This window comes from Desmodus rotundus, chromosome X (assembly GCF_022682495.2).
Source record: "Desmodus rotundus isolate HL8 chromosome X, HLdesRot8A.1, whole genome shotgun sequence".
In the NCBI taxonomy this organism is placed as follows: Eukaryota; Metazoa; Chordata; class Mammalia; order Chiroptera; family Phyllostomidae; genus Desmodus; species Desmodus rotundus.
Genome location: NC_071400.1, coordinates 50986585 through 50994699, shown reverse-complemented (window position 1 = coordinate 50994699; position 8115 = coordinate 50986585).

Here is an 8115-nt window from a genome sequence, read left to right as displayed (position 1 = left end):
AAACGCACCTCCCTTCCCCACCTCCACCCTCGCCCTTGATTTTGTCCATGTGTCCTTCATAGTAGTTCCTGTAATCCCCTTTCCCCACTGTCCCCTCCCCACTGGCCCGTGGCTATTGTTAGATTATTCTTAACTTCAATGTCTCTGGTTATATTTTGTTCATTTTTTTCTTCTGTTGATTATGTTCCAGTTAAAGGTGAGATCATATGGTATTTGTCCCTCACTGCCTGCCTTATTTCACTTGGCATAATGCTCTCCAGTTCCATCCATGCTGTTGTAAAGGGTATAAGCTCCTTCTTTCTCTCTGCTACATAGAATTCCATTGTATAAATATACCATAGTTTTCGGATGCACTCCTTAGCTGATGGGCACTTAGGTTGCTTCCAGTACTTGGTTATTGTAAATTGTGCTGCTGTGAATATTGGGGTGCACAGGTTCTTTTGGATTGGTGTTTCAGGGTTCTTAGGGTATAATCCCAGCAGCGGAATTGCTGGGTCAAAGGGCAGTTCCATTTTTACTTTTCTGAGGAAATTCCATACTGTTTTCCACAGTGGCGTCACAAGTCTGCATTCCCAATAACACTGTACTAGGGTTCCCTTTACTCTGCGTCCTCTCCAACATTTGTTTGTTGATTTGTTCATGTTGGCCACTCTGACTGGTGTGAGGTGGTACCTCAATGTGGTTTTAAGTTGCATCTCTCTGATGGCTAGTGATGCTGAGCATCTTTTCCTATATCTCTGGGCCCTCTGTATGTCTTCCTTGGAGAAGTCTGTTCAAGTCCTTTGCCCATTTTTTAATTGGGTTGTTTGTCTTCCTGGAGTGGAGTCGTGTGAGTTCTTTATATATTTTGGAGATCAGGCCCTTGTCTGAGGTATCATTGGCAAATATGTTTTCCCATACTGTTGGTTCTCTTTGTAATTTGGTGCTGTTTTCTTTAGCCTTGCAGAAGCTTTTTATTTTGATGAGGTCTCATTTGTTTATTCTTTCCTTTATGTCCCTTGCTTTAGGGGACATGTCTGTGAGGATGTTGCTGCGTGGAATGTCTGAGATTTTCCTGCCAAGGTTTTCCTCGAGGACTTGTATGGTGTTACGACTTATATTTAAGTCTTTTATCCATCTTGAGTTTATTTTTGTGTATGGCGTAAGTTGGTGATCGAGTTTCATTTTTTTGCACGTAGCTGTCCAGATCTCCCAACACCATCAGTTGAAGAGGCTGTTTTTGCTCCATTTTATGCTCCTGCCTCCTTTGTCAAATATTAATTGACCGTAAAGATTTGAGTTTGTTTCTGGGCTCTCTGTTCTGTTCCATTGGTCTATGTGTCTGTTTTTATGCTAGTATCAGGCTGTTTTGATTACAGTGGCCTTGTAATACACTTTGATATCAGGTTTTGTGATCCCTCCTGCTTTGTTCTTCCTCCTCAAAATTGCTGCAGCTATTCTGGGTCATTTATGGTTCCATATAAATTTGTGAAATGTTCGTTCTATATCTGTGAAATGTGTCATGGGTACTCTAATAGGGATTGCATTGAATCTATAAATTGCTTTGGGTAGTATGGCCATTTTGATGATGTTAATTCTTCCAATCCATGAGCATGGTACATGCTTCCATTTGTTTATGTCTTCCTAAATTTCTTTCTTCAGTGTTGTGTAGTTTTCTGAGTACAGTTCTTTTACCTCCTTGGTTAGGTTTATTCCTAGATACTTTATTTTTCTTGTTGCTATATCAAATGGGATTTTTTTTTTCCTGATTTCTATTTCTGATGTTTCATTTTCGGTGTAGAAAAATGCCTTTAATTTCTGAATGTCGACATTGTATCACACTCTTTGGCCCAATTAACTTGTTAGGTTGAGTATATTTTTGGTGGAGTCTATAAGATGTTCTACATCACTATCATGTTGTCTGCAAACAATGACAGTTTTGATTTTTCCCTGCCAATATGCATGCTTTTTATTTCTTTTTCTTGTCTGATTGCTGTGGCTAGGACTTCCAATACTATGTTGAATAGGAGTGGTGAGAGAGGGCATCCTTGTCTTGTTCCTCATCTTAGTGGGAAAGCTCTAAGTTTTTGTCCATTGAGGATGATGTTGGCTGTAGGTCTCTCATATATGGCCTTTATTATGTTGAGGAATGCTCCCTCTATTCCCACTTTGCTGAGTGTTTTTATCAGAAATGGGTGCTGTACCTTATCAAATGCTTTTTCTGCATCTATTGATATGATCATGTGATTTTTGTCTTTGCTGTTGTTGATGTGATGTATTATGTTTATCGATTTGCGAATATTGTACCATCCTTGCATCCCTGGGATGAATCCCACTTGGTCATGGTGGATGATCTTTTTAATGTATTGCTGGATGCGGTTTGCCAATATTTTGTTGAGAATTTGAAACAACACATTCTTAAACAACCAATAGGTCAAACAGGAAGTCACAATGGAAATCAGAAAATACCATGGGGGAAATCACACACAATATACTAGAACTTATGTCATGCAGTGAAAGCAATGTCAAGAGGGTAGTTCACAATTATAAAATTGCACATTACAAAAGGAGAAAGATCTCAAATCAAAAGCCTAATTTTATACCTTAAGAAATTCGAAAAACAGCCCTGGCTCTTTTGGCTCAGTGGATTTAGTACCACCCTATTAACCAAAGGGTCACTGGTTTGATTCCCAGTCAGGGCACATGCCTGGGTTGTTGACCAGGTCTCAAGTAAGGGGTGCTCAAGAGGCAACCACACATTGATATTTGTCTCCCTCTTTCTCCCTCCCTTATTGCCCGTAAAAATAAATAAATAAAATCTTAAGAAAAAGAAAAAAAATGGAAAATCACTTAATAAATTAGAAAATCAAGAACAAACTAAATCCAGGAAGAAGGAAAGATAATAAAGATTGTGGCAGAGATAAACAAAATAGAGAATAGAAAAATAAGAAGAAAATATATGAAGCAAAAATTTGCTTTTTGAAAAGATTAATGAAATCAACAAACCCTTAACTGCATTAACTAAAAAACAAAGGCTATTCAAATAAATAATCTTACGTGAAACAATGGACATTACAAGTGATACTACAGAAATAAAAAAAGTTTATAAGATAATATTTTTACAAAAAATGTTGTTTGATATAGTCCCATTATTCATTTTTTGAAGAAGTAAAAACACATTATCCTATAATTCATATGGGGTTTAAAAGAATTCCCAAATAACCACAATGATTTTGAAAACAAAGAACAAATTTGAAGGCTTCATACTTCTGGATTTCAAAACATATTACAAAGCTACAGCAATTAAAACAGTGTGGTACTGGCAGAAAGACAGGCAAATAAACAAATGGAATAGAATAGAGAACCTAGAAGTAAACCTTCATATGTTTGGTAATATGATCTTTGATCAGGGTGCCAAGACCACCTAATGGGAAAGGACAGTCTTTTCCACAAATTGTATTGGGAAAACTGGGCATCAACTTAAGAAAGAATGAAGTTGTATTCTTATCTCATGCTATATACAAAAATTATTTAAAAAATGTATTAAAGACCTATACATAGAATCCCAGACAATAAAACTGCTTGAATAGTACATAGAGGAAAAGCTTCATGACATTGCACTTAGCAATAATTCATTCTTTGTATATGATAGTAAGAGCAAGACAACAAAAGCAAAAATAGGCAAATGAGACTTAAACTAAATAACTTTTCTACATCAAAGATACAAACAACAGAGTGAAATTGAAACCTATAAAATGGGAAAAAAATTTCCAAATTATATACCTGAATAGGAGTTAATATCCATAATATATAATGAGCTGCTACAACTCAACAACAACAAAAATAAAATAATGCAATAGAAAAAATGGTCAAAAGACCTGACTTGACATCACTTCAATGATGATATACAAATGACCTACAAACATATAAAAAGATGCCTACCATCTTTAATTATCAGAAAAATACAAATCAAAACCATAATGAAACATTACCTCATACTAATTAGGATGGCTGCTATAAAAAATCAGAAAATAGCAAGTGTGGACAAGGATGTGAAGAAATCTAAACACTTGGGCACTCTTGGAGGAACTGTAAAACAGTGCAACCACTACAGAAAACAGTATGACATTTCCTCCACACATTAAAAACAAAACTAACAAATGATTTAACAAACTTACTTTTGGGTACATATCCAGAATAATTGAAAGCAGGCTCTCAAAGCGATACTTTCAAACCTATGTTCATAGCACTATTCACAATAGCCACAAAGTGAAAATAACTCAAAAGTCCATCAACAGTTTAATGGATAAACAAATGTGGCATACACATTGCTAATAGATAAAATAGGTATGTTAAATCCTAACATATTATGGGCCTTAAAATTCATATGTTACATCCTAATTCCCAATGTGATGGTATTTAGAGGTGAATCATTTGGGAGGTGATTAGATGATGAGGCGGAGCCCTTATAAATGGGAGTAGTGCCATTATAAAAGATACTCCGGAGAGTTCCCTCATCCCTTTTGCCATTTGAGGACACAGACAGAATATGGCAATTTATGAACCAGAAATAAGGCCATCACCAGATACTGCAACTCTGCTGGTACCTTGATCTAAAATTTCCCAGTCTCTAGAACTGTAAGAAATAAATTTATGTCATTTAAACTATCAAATCAATGATATTTGGTTATAGCAGCCTGAACAGACTAACACATATATACAATAGAATATGATTCAGCCTTAAAAAAAGAAATCCTGTCACAAGCTACAACATGAGCAAAATATAGACATTATGTTAAGTGAAATAAACCAGTCAAAAAAAGACAAATGCTATATAAATACATTTACATGAGGTATCTAAACTAGTTAAATTCATAGAAACAGAAAGTAGAGTGATGGTTAACAGTGGATGAAGGAGGAGAAAGTGGAAATTTTTGTTTAATCAGTATCAAGCTTTAGTTATACAGGATGAAAAACTTCTAGAGAGCTTTTGCACAGCAAAGTGAATTTATTTAACACTGTTGAACTATACACTTAAAAATGGTTAAGATGGGTTTTGGGGAAGATAGTGGTGAGATAGGTGTGAGCAGAGTACACTTCCCCTCAACGCCAGGGAAATACCTAGCTGATTTGAGGAGCAGAGCGAACAGCCAACTGTATTCCAGCATATATGAAGACCGGAGACCAAAGAAAGAGGACATTGAAAGATCAGACTGTAAGAAGAGTGCTTAAGGACAATAAGGTCCCTGGGACCAGCACGGGGACCAGGGCGGCTGAAGCCTGGGCCCAGGCGCAGGATCTGCTGCAGGATTCTCAGGAGAGAGCCAGGCTTGGCTGTGTGGGCAGCCAGGTGCTTGTTTGGAACACGGGGGGCTTGAATAGGGGGAATTCCTCCAAAAGGAAAAGAAAATAGAGGCACCTAGCAGTTAGAGAACTCTCCGCAGCATCCATGGCCTCTGGCGCCCCTCCCTGCTCCTCCCCTGGAAAAGCAGCCCTAGTGCTCACCTGAAGCCCAGTTGCCTGCATCCAGATCAGAGGTCTGGGGGCCCACAACTGAAACTCCAGGTGAGCGCATGCCCTGATAAGTGGCCAGGCTGCCTGGGCGCACAGACAGAAAGCGCCTGGGTGGGCGCACACACCTAAAACCCCGACTGGGCGCCCACACCTGAAACCTCTGGTGGGCCCGCAACCAGATCAGTGGCTGCCTGCCTCCGCGCACAGACCCAAAGCGGGGGATGGGAAGCCAACCCAGGCCCTCACAAGCGCATCACTGGCCTGGCTGCCTGCAGGCGACCACACCCAAAAGCACCGGTTCTGAAAAACTCCTACCTAGCCCCTGCGCACAAAACCCTGCAGGGCCTACTGGCTCTCTAGGAGGAAGGCACAATGACCAGCAGAGGGGAGCTACAGGAGTAGGGGAGAATCCATTCCCAGAAAAGACTTGACTCAGTAGGGGGCTGAACTACCCCATAGCAGCACGGAGAGCCCCTAGCATCTAAGACAGCAAAGAGCAAGAAAGGGGAGTGTGAGTTGCCCCTAATTGGTGCAACTCAAGGACACACAACTGGTGATCTAAAGGCCTAGTGGGGAGCAGAAGGACCCTGAGGAACTGGACTGGAGGCTGAATAACAGCGAAGAGTGTGGCTCAGGAAGGGAGAAAAGTGAAACCAATCCTTCCAACCACCCCCAACCATTCCACAGACAGGAAGACCAGCAGAACTAACCTTACCAGTTTAAAACCGAGAAGAAGACATTTTTTTCTTTTTGCTTTCCTTCCTCATATCCCCCTGAATTCCTTCTTCCTTTCTGTCCTTCTTTTGTTTTTTATTCCTTCTTCCTTCCATCCTTTACCTTTTTTATTCCTTCTTCCTGCCTTCTTGTATTTATTCTTTGGTTTTAATTTTTGTTAAAATTCCTTCTTATCTTGCCTCCGATGTTTCTTTATTCCTTCTTCCTTCCTTCCTTTCCTTTTCTATTCCATTTTACTCTACTTCCTTTTTTTTCTTTTTTTTTTTGCTCCACTTCCTCTTCTTCCCACAGGTGAGACAAGAAAACCTAGAGTGCTGAAAAGAACAGAGTTAGACTGTGTTACAACCATAAACGTAAGCTCAAGACCAGTGAGCACAGGAGATTAAGGAGACAGCACCCCTGAATCCCATTGGCATTCTACCATAGAATATCATACCATAAACCCAGGTGGACAGAACACATCAATTTAAGGAGCAGAGGCTAACAAGAACAGTCTCACAACAATGGGAAGAAAAAGAAACAATCTCCAAATGAAAGGAAAGGAGGAAGCCTCAGAAAGAATGCTAACTGAAAAAGATGCAACTCAACTATCATATACTGAGTTCAAAGCAATGGTTAACAGGAAGCTCACTCAGCTCTCTGAGATCACAGAAAACTACCAGAAAATACAGAGAAACTACAATGAACTCACTGCAAACTATATAACATGAAAAAGAAAATAGAAACTATCAACAAGGGCCAAGAGGAAAAGAAGAATACAATTTCTGAACAGAAGAACACAGTAGAGGGAATGAAAAGCAGACTTGATGAAGCAGAGAATCAGATCAGCGAGCTGGAGGACAAAGTAGAAAAAAACACCCAGAAAGTGCAAGAAAAGGAAAAGAGGCTCAGAAAGAATGAAGAGGGTTTAAAGGAAATGCAAGACAACATGAAAGGTAACAATATCCATACAATAGGAATACCAGAAGGAGAAGAAGAACAAGGGATAGAAAACCTGTTTGAAAAAGTAATGATGGAAAATCTCCCTCATCTGAGGAGAGAAAAAGTCACCCAAATCCAGGAAACACAGAGAGTTCCAAGCAAGAGGAACCCTAAGAGGCACACTGCAAGACACATCATAATTAAAATGGCAAAATTCAAAGATGGCGGCAACATAGGTGGGAGCGGAGTCCACTTCCCCTCAACGCCAGGGAAATACCTAGCTGATCTGAGGAGCAGAGCGAACAGCCAACAGTATTCCAGCATATACGAAGATCAGAGACCAAAGATAGAGGACACTGAAAGATCTGACGGACGTGCTGAGAAGCAACCTGGTGCAGGTGAAGGTGGAGAAAGAGGCCTCCTGTGATGAGAGCGATGTTGGCGCTCATGACTATGACATGGAACATAGCACTGTGAAAGAAAGTGTGAGCGCTAACAACAGGGTGCAGTACGAGCCGGCCCATCTGGCTCCGCTGAGGGAGGACTCGGTCTTGAGGGAGCTCGAGCGGGAGGACAAAGCCAGCGACGACGAGATGCTGACCCCCGAGAACGAGCGCGTCCAGGTGGAGGGGGGCATGGAGAGCAGCCTGCTGCCCTACGTCTCCAACATCCTGAGCCCGGCCGGCCAGATCTTCATGTGCCCGCTGTGCAACAAGGTCTTCCCCAGCCCGCACATCCTGCAGATCCACCTGAGCACGCACTTCCGCGAGCAGGACGGCATCCGCAGCAAGCCGGCCGCCGACGTCAACGTGCCCACCTGCTCGCTGTGCGGGAAGACTTTCTCCTGCATGTACACGCTCAAGCGCCACGAGAGGACTCACTCGGGCGAGAAGCCCTACACCTGCACCCAGTGCGGCAAGAGCTTCCAGTACTCGCACAACCTGAGCCGCCACGCCATGGTGCACA